The 13,340-nt window shown below is 44.3% G+C and overlaps 1 protein-coding gene across 1 annotated transcript in view; it reads left to right on the plus strand.

The window, feature by feature from the left end:
* The window catches only part of SIPA1L1 (signal induced proliferation associated 1 like 1), a 2,148,853-nt gene that overhangs the window by 1,038,364 nt on the left and 1,097,149 nt on the right, over positions 1-13,340 (plus strand). The window lies entirely within an intron of this gene.

A 13,340-nucleotide genomic window follows, 5' to 3' on the forward strand; every position in this document is an offset into this window, starting at 1 on the left:
GTTTGTCGCGCAGGGATGCAACACTGATCCACTTGAACCATTTTTAGGTTCAGCTCAGGGTAACCAAGTTGCATACACAGTGACTAATCAGCAGTATTATTGGATATACATTATTATGACAGAACATTCTGTAGAAGTTGTACGAATGACCCCACTACAGCTGTCAGTACTTGAAGTGGAAGAAGACAGTAGAATGTGTGGGCCTGAGAGTATTGTGAGGAATGGGATGGGAGAGGGAGGGGAAGAAAAGGTAAAAAGAAGCTAGATTGGTGAGAGGGAAAGAGTGAGAGAAACAGAAGAGTATTGAGGATAAGATGTGTGTGTGTGTGTGTGTGTGTGTGTGTGTGTGTGTGGGGGGGGGGGTAATGGTGGGAAAGGAAGATGTATATTAGTTGAGAATAGTTAGTTTTCAGTTTGAGATTGTTCCATTGAAATCAGAGCTTTATCCTGATAAACAAATTCAAATAAATAACAGTGCTAGTCCTTCAGCAATCCAGTGCACTCCATGGATTACTGTTTTTGCCTCTTACAGCCTGCAGTAATACGCACTGGCATTAAACAGCACCCCAACATAAATCGTATTCAGAACTCTGAATCCAGCAGCATCTGATATGCCAAACAGTAGACTGTGATGGAGAACAAAATTAGCATATACTTACGTGCAAAAAACGATTTATTTAGGACTCAGAAGTACAAATTCCATCACTGATGTAAACCAGAGTAAAACAGCTACTATAAAGCAACTGAGTAGAAAATCACTATTAGATCTAGCAAACTGATGTGACCGTCTTGTGGGCTCAGAATTTCTGCTTGTAGCATCTGTCATGCTATATTGTAATGTGCTGAAGTTGTTGTTGTTGTTGTGTCTTTCGGCTTTTCCCGGTTAGGGGTCGCTACAGCGGAGCTCCTGTCCGCTAATGACGCTAATGATTGGCAGTAGATTTTTACGTGCGGAGTTGCCAGCCCTGACGCACAACCTTCCACGAAGGTACGCCCATTCACGCACGTCTCTACACAGAAGACGGTCTTGCTGAGAGTCGAATCGGACAACGTCTTACTGTGAGGTGGCAACGCTACCACAGCACCACCACCGCAGTATATTGTAATGTGCTGAAGTACTGCACTTAATTAATGTATCTTCTTTTTTAGTGTGTATGTGTGTGTGTGTGTGTTGTGTGTGTATGTGTGTATATGTATATATATATATATATATATATATATATATATATATATATATATATATATATATATATATATGGTTTACTATTAAAATTACGTGGTTGAGATGTCCCCAGGTAGAAAATTCGAAACACAGTTGTTCGAATTTTCACCTGGCGGAGCATCTGAATGTCCGAAAGTTTATATTAGCGAATGCACAGTGCATTCGCCAATATAAATGCAAAGAACTGTACAGAGATTGCGGTACATTGCAGTTTGGGAAATTCATCCCTTTCCTCACTGTAGTACGATCTCAGAGGTGGAATGTATAGTTAGCAGGGGTGCAGGGGGGCTTGCCCCCCTGCAAAAATGTGAATTTAGGTATGAGTTTACTTTACGTGAGCTGCTATACTAATATTACATGACATTTTCGAAAACAATGTCGAATCTGCTAAATTCAGTCAGTGGATTCGACATTGTGACTTGTTTTATTTTTTGATTTTTGCGTTTTACTTTTGATATGTCTGTCGAAATTTTATTTGACATTCGACATATTGACAGTAAACCTATATATATATATATATATATATATATATATATATATATATATATATATGCACACATACGTGTGTGTGTTTGTGTGTGTATGTCCCCTTCCATTTCACTGCTGCAGTATTCATTACACTAGGGGATCCCCTGCCAAGGGCGGCCCAACATCCAGCCAGTGTACCAAAACCTTTAGGTTGCTTTAAGGTACGCCATACATCACTCGTGCTCCTTGAATAATGTAAGACATAAAGGTGATGTTCAGATGTACCATCCTGAGAACTTCTTAGCTGCCTGTCCAAACACTATCTCTTGATTGTCAGTCTGAACTTCCATTCCATTGTTGGTTCACCAAACCATTTCCGATAAGTGCCACATTGGAGTTTTGTTTTACTTATCTTCCTTTTATTATATTGTTGCTTGTGGGGTTTTATGTCATCCAAGAAGGGTAAATGCCAGTGTGGGTGACATATTCCCCATAAAGAACACCATGATGAAAAGTGTCTGTTTTGCCTTGGTGCTTCACACGACCATACATGCTGCTGTATCTGTCAGGCCTTTGATGTCCTTCAAGAATGCAACTGCAGTCATAACATATGGGTTGTCCTGCCTCAGGCAGCCCCCGGTCGGCTGGATTCCAAAGTCTGGGTCCGACGTCGGCTGATGTCGCATTTCTCTCCGACATCAGAGCGGCTGGAGTACATAAGCATCAGCCGACGCCATTTTCTTCAGTCTTTCTTGCCGCGCGGTGCCCAAAGCAGAAGCAGTTCGCAAGTGCCGGTCGGTCAGCTCCTGTATTCTTCGATTCCGAAGTCATCAAAAAAGCTAAGTACCCCGTTGGGGACCTTTTCTTGCCTCAGCCGATGTCAGAAATTACTGAAAAAGTTAACAATTGTCTTTCTTGTGGTAAACAAATACCTCATAAGGATTTCCACTCTTTCTGTCTACCTTGCCTTGGCCCAGACCACGACGTCTCGGCCTGTGTAGCCTGTGCTCGCTTCAACAAGCGCACTCTCAGGCGCCGGGTGGAGTTCGCTGAAGATTTTTTCGGCAAAAAATTTGCCTTTACAATGCCGTCTGAGCTTCCGACATCGCAAACTCCCAAGAAACGAAAAGACCGGGACCGACATCCTCGGCCCGCGTCTACCACCGACTCCACACCAAAACTTACCGCGAGTGCTTCAGTTCCTCCTGAGACAGTTATTCCACCTCTCCGAACCGAAGACACCGCATTATCGACGACTCCGATTCCGGATATCACTCCAACGCCAGTTATTGATTTTCCTCCGGATACCGAAACCGAGGAAATGCCCGAGACCATTGCTGTAGATAAGGTCACTCCTGCACGTGGAGCTGCCAGGCCTCCTATGGCCATGTCTATTAAGGCCTACACTAGGGCTAAGGCAGCCAGCAAGACCAAGCATCTTTCTGCTAAAGCCTTGACTCAGCCTACTCCAGAGACACAAATTATGACTATGGCTGCTGACTTAATTTCTATGATTAGAGGTTCACAGGCCCATTCTGAGAGAGGATCCCAGCCTCCTTCTGATAAAAGGCCCCGGGTTGAACCCTCTTTCCCTATTCCTTCAGATGAAGATTCTGAGGACTCTGTCCACTCTGATGGCCAGGAAGAGCTCTTCCAGACCTATGAGGACTCGGATGCAGAGGATTCCATCCCCTCGGCCTCCCCTCCTGAGGATATTTCTTTTGGGGAAGTTCTGCATACCATGAGGGAACATTTCAAGTGGCAAGGCCAGGAATATTCTGATTCCAGAAAGCGCCTTCGAACTTTCCTTAAAAAGCCCCAGCACAGGCCCTTAGCTATTCCTCCTGTGCTTGATGTTTTGGATGATTTATATTCTGACTCTAGTGTTACCCCTGACTCTCTTCCTCCTGCTCCAGCCAAGCCAGACAGGTATTACAGGGTCCCAGAAACACATTCCCATTTATTCAGGGCCCATACTGCTGATTTGGAAACTATTTCTCAGGGACCTAAAGGTGTTTCAGCTTCCACCTCTAAAAATCCTTTGCCCTCCAACAGGGAAGCTAGGTCATTAGAGAGATGGGGTAAAAAGGTTTACACCTCCACTACTTTATCTATGAGAGCTTTGAATTGTCTTTTTCATATGTTACAATATCAGGATTTCCTGTTAGAAGATTTACAGAAAACATTGGCCTCTCCTGATCCTTTAGACAGGAAGTCTTTGCAGGAAGCTGTACATAACTCTCAGCAAGTAAGCAATCACTTCCGGCAGTGTGGATATGATGCACTGGAAGCTTCACGTAGGGCAGTTATGACAGGGGCAGTCATTCGTAGACATGCATGGTTAAAAGATCAACCTCTACCAGATCATGTAAAGGCAAAACTTCTGGATGCACCTTTGGAAAAGAACAAGCTTTTTGGTGCTAATGCTAAGGATGTGTTAAAGTCCATCGAGGAAAAAGCAAAATCAGTTCAGACGGTGAAAGATTTCCTCCAGGTTCAGCCCCCCAGATTCAGTAGGAATTGGCCTTCAAAAACTGGTCCTTTCCTAATCCTGAAAAATTTCAAAGGGGTAAAAACAGACGTGGCCGAGGAAGAGGACAATACAGAGGTCCTTACAGGGGACGACAATGGCAGCCAGCAAACCAAAGAAGTGACACAGGGGTTTCACCTGCCTCACAGCCACAATCTCAATGACTTTCCTCTACTTCCGCCTACCAGGGAACAAATAGAAGCTCCCTTGGGCGGGAAATTATCTCTGTTTGCAGACAATTGGCACAGATTGACAAAGGACAAATGGATTTTGGACATTATAGACCGAGGTTAAAGGTTCCATTTTCATACCTTACCTAGAAAACAAGGCATGCCAAACCTACCACAAAACCAGAGGGCAGAGGCTATCAAGCAAATCTCTCTGCTTACTCGGATGAAAGCAATAGAAAGAGTTCCACAACAAGAACAAGGCCAGGGGTTTTACTCAAGACTGTTCCTTGTTCCAAGAAAAGAATCTCAATGGAGACCAATACTGGATTTGTCCGCATTAAACACCTTTCTCATAGTACCAAAGTTCAAAATGCTGACTCTACAGCAACTCCTTCCCATGCTGGGCAAAGGGTCTTGGCTGATTACTCTGGACCTCAAGGAGGCATACCTGCATGTCCCTATCAGACACAGCTGCAGAAGATACCTCAGATTTCTTGCAGGGCCAGAGCATTATCAATTCTCAGCATTGCCATTTGGCTTATCTACTGCGCCCAGAGTATTCACAAAATGCCTGGCTTCAGTAATTGCTTATTGCAGGCTCCAGGGGATCCAAATTTACCCGTACCTGGACGACTGCCTCATACAAGCGGACGACAAATTGATGTTGACAAAAAACTTGGACTATGTCATACGATTACTTCAAGCTCTGGGATACACAGTCAACTTCCAAAAGTCAAGACTTCAGCCATCCCAGCAAATAATCTTCTTAGGAGCCAAATTAGACACAGCCTCTCAAATGGCTTACCTAACAGAAGACAAGCAAGAGAAGTTAACTCATTATTTCAAAGGTTTGGCAAAACTTACCCAGATGACTGCAAGGAGATTCCTACAGGCCCTGGGTTACATGGCATCCTGCATTCTCCTGGTTCCATTAGCAAGACTACACATGAGAAAGCTTCAATGGTACCCAAAAAGCCTATGGTCTCAACACAGCAACAACTTAGAGACAACCATACCGCTCATTCCATGCCTACAAAAGGAATTCCTATGGTGGGCCTCGGTAAGCCAGGCAAACACAGGTATGTCATTCAAAAAACCACAGATAACACAGACCATGACCACAGATGCCTCAGACCTTGGATGGGGGGCGTACATGGAAGGCAGGTGTATACAAGGACAATGGTCTCCAAAGGAAACACATCTGCACATAGACCAAAAGGAAATGCTGGCAGTAATGCATGCCATCGAGGCCTTTCAACACCAACTTCAGCAAGGCCATTTACTGATACGGACAGACAACACCACTGTGATGTGTTATATAAACAAGCAAGGGGGCACCCATTCTTACCCCCTTTGCAGACTGACAATGCATCTTTGGGAAAAAATCACTGAGCCTAAACATTCAGTTACAATCCCAGTTTGTTCCAGGCAAAGACAATGTGCTGGCGGACAGCCTAAGCAGGAATTTCACAGATCCACACGAGTGGAGGTTACATCCGAAGATCTTCACACAGCTCACTTCGACATGGGGCAGGCCAGAAGTAGACCTATTTGCCTCTCACCTCAACCATCATCTACAAATATTCTGCTCAAGGACATACCATCCACAAGCTTGGAAAATAGATGCTCTCTCATTCAACTGGAACTTACTAAAAATCTATGCATTCCCACCTCTGCCACTGATGACATCAGTATTACTAAAGATCAAAGCAGAGAGACCCAAGGGGATCCTAATAGCTCCGGACTGGCCAAGACAACACTGGTATCCACTACTACGGAGCATATGTCACACCAAGAAGTGGGCCCTTCCCCAATGGCCTCTACTTTTGACTCAACACAACTTCAAAACAGTGCATCCAAACCTTCAGACACTGCAGCTAACAGCCTGGGAGATCCCATGAATAACCTCAACCTATCTCTCTCCAAGGAAGTTCAGCGGATACTAACAGAGGCTCGCAGACCATCCACCAGAAGGGTTCACTTAGCAAAATGGAAGAGATTCAGCATTTGGAATACCAGCAAGGGACATGATGCATCATTATTGAACATTCCACTCATCCTGGAATATTTGGCAGATATGCTAAAGAATGGTCTCTCATATTCTTCCATAAAGATACATGCATCAGCTATTTCAGCTAGATATAACACTGATCCGCCTGTCTTTTCACATCCTTTGCTAAGGCAATTCCTCAGGGGAATCAAGAACATTAAGCCACCAAGAAAGGCTCCAGTGCCAGCCTGGGACCTCAATTTTGTCCTAGAAAAACTGACTCTACCTCCATTTGAGCCAGCAGCTTCAGTTGACTTGCAATTTCTCTCATGGAAGACAGCTTTCCTGTTGGCAATTACCTCAGCAAGAAGGGTTTCGGAACTACAGGCCATAATGGCAATACCACCGTTCATAATTTTCCACAGAGACAGGGTTTCATTAAGGACCAACCCTACTTTTATGCCAAAGGTGGTATCTAGAGTTTCTTTAAATCAAGCTATTCATCTGCCTGCTTTCTTCCCCAATCCTGAGAATAAGGGGAAAGACTGTTACATACCTTGGACATTCACAGACAACTTCGATACTACCTGGACAGAACCAAGACCAGTAGAAAGTCTGACCAACTTTTGTAGCTTACGCCCCTGCAGTCCAAGGAAAAGCAATTTCAAAACAGACTATTTCAAAATGGATTGGACATTGCATCAGATTCTGTTATTCCTTTCATGGAAAGACTGTTCCAGCCAATGTCAGACCACATTCCACCAGAGCTACAGCCACCTCTACAGCATTCTTAAGAGGGGTGCCTAGTAAGGACATTCTAGAAGCTGCTACATGGAGCTCCGTGCATACATTCTCCAAACACTACAATCTCCCTCTATACTCCAGATCCAGAGCAGGCTTTGCTTCGGCAGTCCTGCAGGGTTTGATTGCCACACCATCTTTCCTAGAGCATTCCTCCTCCCCCAGCTAAGCTATGGTATTCTACCCATATGTTATGACTGCAGTTGCATTCTTGAAGGACATAGTACAGTTTTGTACCTACCATAAATGTAGATGTCCGATAGATATGCAACTGCAGTCGGATTTTCCCTCCCTCCATACCCCTCTATGCCTAGGGTCCACTCCTATCCCTGTTTATCTTAGCTGGGGATATCTGTTATGGTGTATCTGTTTATTGCTCATTTATTTGTCTGGAATCCTGTTTTCGTCTTCCAATTTGATTTCAGCCTTCCTTGGAGGGCACCTGACATCTGGGGCAAGAAACACTGAAGAAAATGGCGTCGGCTGATGCTTATGTACTCCAGCCGCTCTGACGTCGGGGAAAGTGCGACATCAGCCGACGTCGGACCCAGACTTTGGAATCCGGCCGACCGGGGGCTGCCTGAGGCAGGACAACCCATATGTTATGACTGCAGTTGCATATCTATCGGACATCTACATTTATGGTAGGTACAAAACTGTACTTTTCTAAAACCCTTTGTAGTGCACTTTCTTCTTTGGCGGTTTATCTTGAAAACGAGCATCTTAAGCTTCTTGCTAAGGACACAATGTAGGAAACTTCCTGCTCCGAGGGACAGCAATCTGTGAAGAAAGCAGCCATGAAATGTAGGCCAGAATCTTCTGCTGTTTGGTCTCTCCTGAAATGAGTGAATGCCCAGCGGTTCATCCAGCTTTATCCTTGGACTCCTCTGCCGCAACCAGGTTGGAGGCCGGTGGGTATCCAACATTAAGCACGTCCAAGAAGGGATTGCAGATGTCTGCTTCGGACATTCAGGAGAAACCATGGATGATTATCTCCGAGACGCCTAGGAGGTTTCTGAAATCTTTGTCAGAGAAGTCGTCCCTACTACCATTACTGAATGCTGTTCTGGGATGGAGTTTTCTAAACTCTGTAAGGCAGACATCCCACTGAAGAATAAGCAAAAGCTTAAATATTTCTCCTGCTCCTAAGGATCCACAGACTGAATGGCAGTCCATCACTCAGAGCGTGTTTAGTGGATTGATGGCTTTAAAACCTCCTCAAAGAGTTTCTGTTCCTACCCCCATTGGTCCTCTACCCCTCTTAAAAGACTCAGAGAACAAGATTCCTCTAAGGAGGAGGATTTGGATGAGAATTCCCTTGCTTACTCCTCTCAGATTCCCTCTCCTTTGGATTATGGATCAGAGAAAGTGCAATCTACTAGCCCTGTTACTCCCTTCAGGATAAAGGTAAGACTTTACAGAAACTTAAACATGTACTTGTTTCTCCTGTGCCTAAATTTTAGAAAAATTACCCCAGTAAGCTAGCTTTTGTTTGTAGGCAGTCTTGCCCTACTCCCTAAGAGTAAAAAGGGTGACAAGCAGGCTCCTCCTGCAAAAGCTACTCAGACTTCTGTGCCTCAGATGTCTCCTGTACCTGATAAACCAGGTACTGTCTGACTATCCTATTCTTCCCAGCCACTTTCCTCTTTTTCTTCGCTTCTGTATCTCGCTTCCTGTTTGGCTACAGATTACCTAGGATTCCTGGGTTCTGTCCATTATCCAACAGGGATATTTCATGGTCGGGAAATCCCTTCCCCCTTTTATGGGTATTCCTTAACCCCCTCAGGAACAACTGTCCTCCTTTCCAGAGGTACTTTGGCACCTTTTGACTCGGGGGTACTTTTCAGGTGGTGCCTCTGTCCCAAAGGTGGTAGGAGTTTTACTCCAGGATGTATCTAGTGCCCAGGAAAGAAGGCACTTGGAGACCAGTTCTAGACCTCTCTCATCTAAACACTTTTCTGAAAGTGCCTTCCTTTTTAATGTTATCCCTTCAGTCCTTGTTCCCTCTTTTGCTTCCTCAGGCTTGTATGGTGTCTCTGGATCTCAAGAATGCTTATCTCCATATTCTGGTTCACCCCCTTTTCAAGAAGTTTTTAAGTTTCTATGTTGCTTCCTGGCATTTTCAGTTCTCTACTTTGCCCTTTGGCCTTTCTTACTGCCCCAAGAGTATTCACCAAGTGCATTGCTCCTGTGATTGCATTTTGCAGGCTTCAGGGGAGCCAAGTCTTTCCTTACTTGGATGACCTCATGTTTCAAGCATCCTCTGCAGAGATCTTTTTGTAATGTCTTCATTTTGCCATTTCCCTTCTGTAATCCTGGGGTTCGTAATAAACTTGAAAAAGTCTTTTCTAACTCCTTCTCAAGACCATGTTTTTTCTGGGGTGCAGAATTCAGACTGTGCTTATGATGTCATCCCTGCCACTTGCCAAGGCCTTAACACTCATTTCCTTTTTTAAACTCTTTTCCCCTGGCCTTTATAACAGCCAGGGAATTTCTGAAAGCTTTGGGGTTCATGGCATCCACTATTCCTATGCTCCCTGTGATCAAACTCCACATGAGAAAGTTTCTGTGGTTTCTGAAGTCAATTTGGTTTTAATATGCACATCTCCTAGTATTTGTTGTTCCTCTTCTACCTTGTCTCAAGAAGGAACTTCAAGGGTGGATCCAGCAGTTGTCTATAAACCCAGGGCTCCCTTTTCATCCCCCCTCTTCCCTGTCAGGAGCCGTTTACAGACACCTCTGATGTGGGATGGGGAGTAGCTTTTGGTTCCCTAAAGATGCAGTGGTGTGGTCGCCTCATCAATAGAAAGAGCACATTACTGTCAAAGAGACAAGAGCTTTTATACTGGTGCTTCAGGCTTTTCTACCTCTCTTCACCCCAGGACCTCTCATGGTATTTACAGACAGTACCACAGTAATGTGGTATGTAAACAAATGGGAGGCACAAGATCTTATCTTTGCCAGTTGGCACTCCTAGTGTGGGATCTTGCTATCCTGTATCAAGTGACTCTTCAAGCAGTTTATATTCCCCTCAGGTCAAAACATAGTGGCAGACACTTTGAACAAGTCCTTAACTCAATCCCACAAATGGATGCTTCAGAAGGATGTGTTTTGGAGATTGTCCACCAGTAAGGTACTCCTCAGATAGAGCTTTTTGCCTCCCCTCTGAACAGACAACTTCCTCTATTTTGTGCCAGTCCCAGGTCCTCTGGTTTGGAAGGTGGACACCCTATCTTATTCTTGGAAGGGGATGTTTCTTTATGGTTTCCCTCCCCTTCCTATCATTCCAAAAGTCCTGTTCAAAATTCAGCAGGATGCTCCCAAAAGCTTTTTGGTGACCCCCTTTTGCCCAAGAGAACATTGGTTCCCTCCTCTTCTGCATTTAGCCAAGGGCAGTCATCACAAGTTACCTCACAGGGTGAACATATTCACACAGGACAAGAGATCTCTCATCCATTCTCGCCAGTCCACTCTTCAGCTGACACTGTGGGTGATAGGAATTTGATTCCTGATAGACACCTTTTTTCCTGAGGATGTGCATAGGATCCTGCAGGAGACCAGGAAACCTAATACTAGGAAATCCTATGAAGAGGTTTTCTGTTTGGTGTCTTTCTCATAACCTGGATCCACTTTACCTGTGTGAATTGCTCAATGTTGGGTTGACTTATTCTTTTGTTAAGGTCCACTTATCAGCTGTCTCTGCTTGTATGCCGTTTTTCCTCCTCCTTTAGCTTTTAGGTTTGAAGTTAAACAATTCCTTAAAGGCTTCCTTCATATTAGACCTCCCAGGAAGTCTGTTTCTCCTCATTGGGATCTTAATTTTGTTTGGGAAAAATTGACTCATGCTCCTTTTGAGCCTGCAGCTTCCTTGCAACATTGTTCTTGGAAGGCTGTACTTTTGTTAGCCCGTACTTCTGCCAGACAGGGGTCTGAGCTTCAAGCAGTCATGGCTTGTCCTCCTTTTTTGGCGTTTCATAAGGACATGGTGTCCTTGTGTACTAATCCTTCTTTGATGCCCAAGGTGGTGAATGAGTTCTCTTAGTCTATCCATGTGCCCACTTTTTCCCTTCTCCACAATCTGCCAGTGAGAAGATGCTGCACATGGTGGATGTGCACAGACAACTCAGATTTTATTTTGATAAGACTTAGACTGTTAGGAAATCTGATCATCTATTTGTTTCCTTTCATCCTAGGTCCTTAGGATTAGCAGTGTCCAAGCAGAATATTTCTTTTTGGATCTATTTATTTTTGTTGTTCCTTTCATGGTAAGAATCTTCCTTATTCTGTTAAGACTCATTGTACTCGAGCTGTGGCTTCATCCAGTGCTTTTTTCAAGGGTTTTGGATACCATCTCTATTCTTGAGGCAGATACCTGGGCTTCTGTGCATACATTTACCAAACACTACAAGTTGGATGGAATCTCCAGAGCTCAAGCTGGTTTTGCTAGAGCCATCCTTTGTGGCTTCCTAGAGGGCTCTGCTGGTCCTGCCTGTCTTTTTCCTGAGCTTTGGCACTGTCCCTAGTGTAATGACTGCAACAGTGAAGTGGAAGGACATAGTACAATTGTGTAGAATTTTACCTTAAGTGTAGATGTCCTTGTCTTCACTGTTGCAGTATTCACTCATCCCTCCTCCCACTGGTCCATTTGTCTTCCAGATGTACTGATTACCTCTTTTTTCCTTGGTCTGGCGTCCCTACTGGAGCTCTCGCTTCTGAGGATGGCACATCTAGACGTTACTTTTATGCCCTACTCTATGTGAGGAGCATACGAGTGATGTATGGCATACCTTAAAGCAACCTAAAAGGCTGTGGTATACTGGCTAGATGTTGGGCTGCCCTTGGCTGGGATTCCCTAGTGTAATGAGTACTGCACCAGTGAAGAGAGGAACATCAACCCTTACAGTAAGATTTTACACAACTGTACTAATATATATGTGTGTGTGTGTGTGTGTGTGTGAGATTTTTTTTTAATATATCCTCCTGATTCCTTCTTGCAATCCGCCCTTCTGCAATCAGCTGGCCTTTGTGTTCACCCTGTGGGTTTAGTGAGGATTAAGGGAAGACATCATCAAAGTATCCACCAAGGTGTTTTTTTTTTTTATTCTTGAACCCTCCCTGTGGAGGCTCATGTGAATGCTGTCAGAGGAACAGACCTGCAATGCCTTCTGTTGCGGGTTTGCACATCCTCTTAAATTACCCATGAAAGTCACCTTACACACATGGGCTGGGAAATTAAAGTCCACATCCTGCCCATCCACCGAATGCCATGCACCTTTCTGATGTGTATATCTTGGCATTGCAGTGAAGTGGTCATCCAATGCATGCCATGTACCTTTCTGATGTGTATATGTTGGCATTGCAGTGAACTGGCCATCCAATGCATGCCATGTACCTTTCTCTTTATTTACTGTAGATGTTGACACTGCAGTGAGCTGGCCATGTGCTGCATATCATGCACCTGCCTGTCCTCTAGATGTTGGCATTGCAGTGATCTGGTCTTGTGCTGCTTGCCAAGCACCTTCCTGTTTTGTAGATGTTGACACTGCAGTGAGCTGGCCATTCCCTGAATGCCATGAAGCATCATCTTCTGTAGATGTAGGCATTTCAGTGTGTGGCAGTGCGGTGCTTGCCACACACCTTTCTGTTTTGTAGATGTTAGCATTGCAGTGAGCTGGTCATGTCCTGCATGCCAAGCACCTTCCTGTCTTATTATCATTGTGGTAAGCGTGGACTGCCTGTGTTCCCCAGGATGCGTACGTTGGCGTCCTCACTTTCAGTATCTTCTGTCTGGCTGCACATACATGGCTACTCTCATACATGTGCCTGTGAAACGTTTTTTTCTGCATCTTTTTATAATACCCTTCTTTTGTTTATTTCCTCTCTATCACCATCTTGTACATAGCTCGAGTGTGACAGTTTTGGGCATTTTTTTGTTTGTACAACATGCTGAACCGTTCGTCTAGAAGCAAAACAAGTCTTCCAAAAAATTTCTAATGTATAACAACCTAAACTATATGCCAAGAAATATACAAATTGCTTGTCTGATTAGTAAGGACATATTTCAGATGACTTTAGTGTTAGCTTTGACTGCAGCTTTGTTTAAGTCAGTAGCACTTTGAGTTGTACAGTTCTGACTCATTCACTTTTCATACCAGTGTA

The sequence above is a fragment of the Protopterus annectens genome, chromosome 6.part0 (genome assembly GCF_019279795.1).
Source record: "Protopterus annectens isolate FY-2018-M chromosome 6.part0, PAN1.0, whole genome shotgun sequence".
NCBI lineage: Eukaryota > Metazoa > Chordata > Ceratodontiformes > Protopteridae > Protopterus > Protopterus annectens.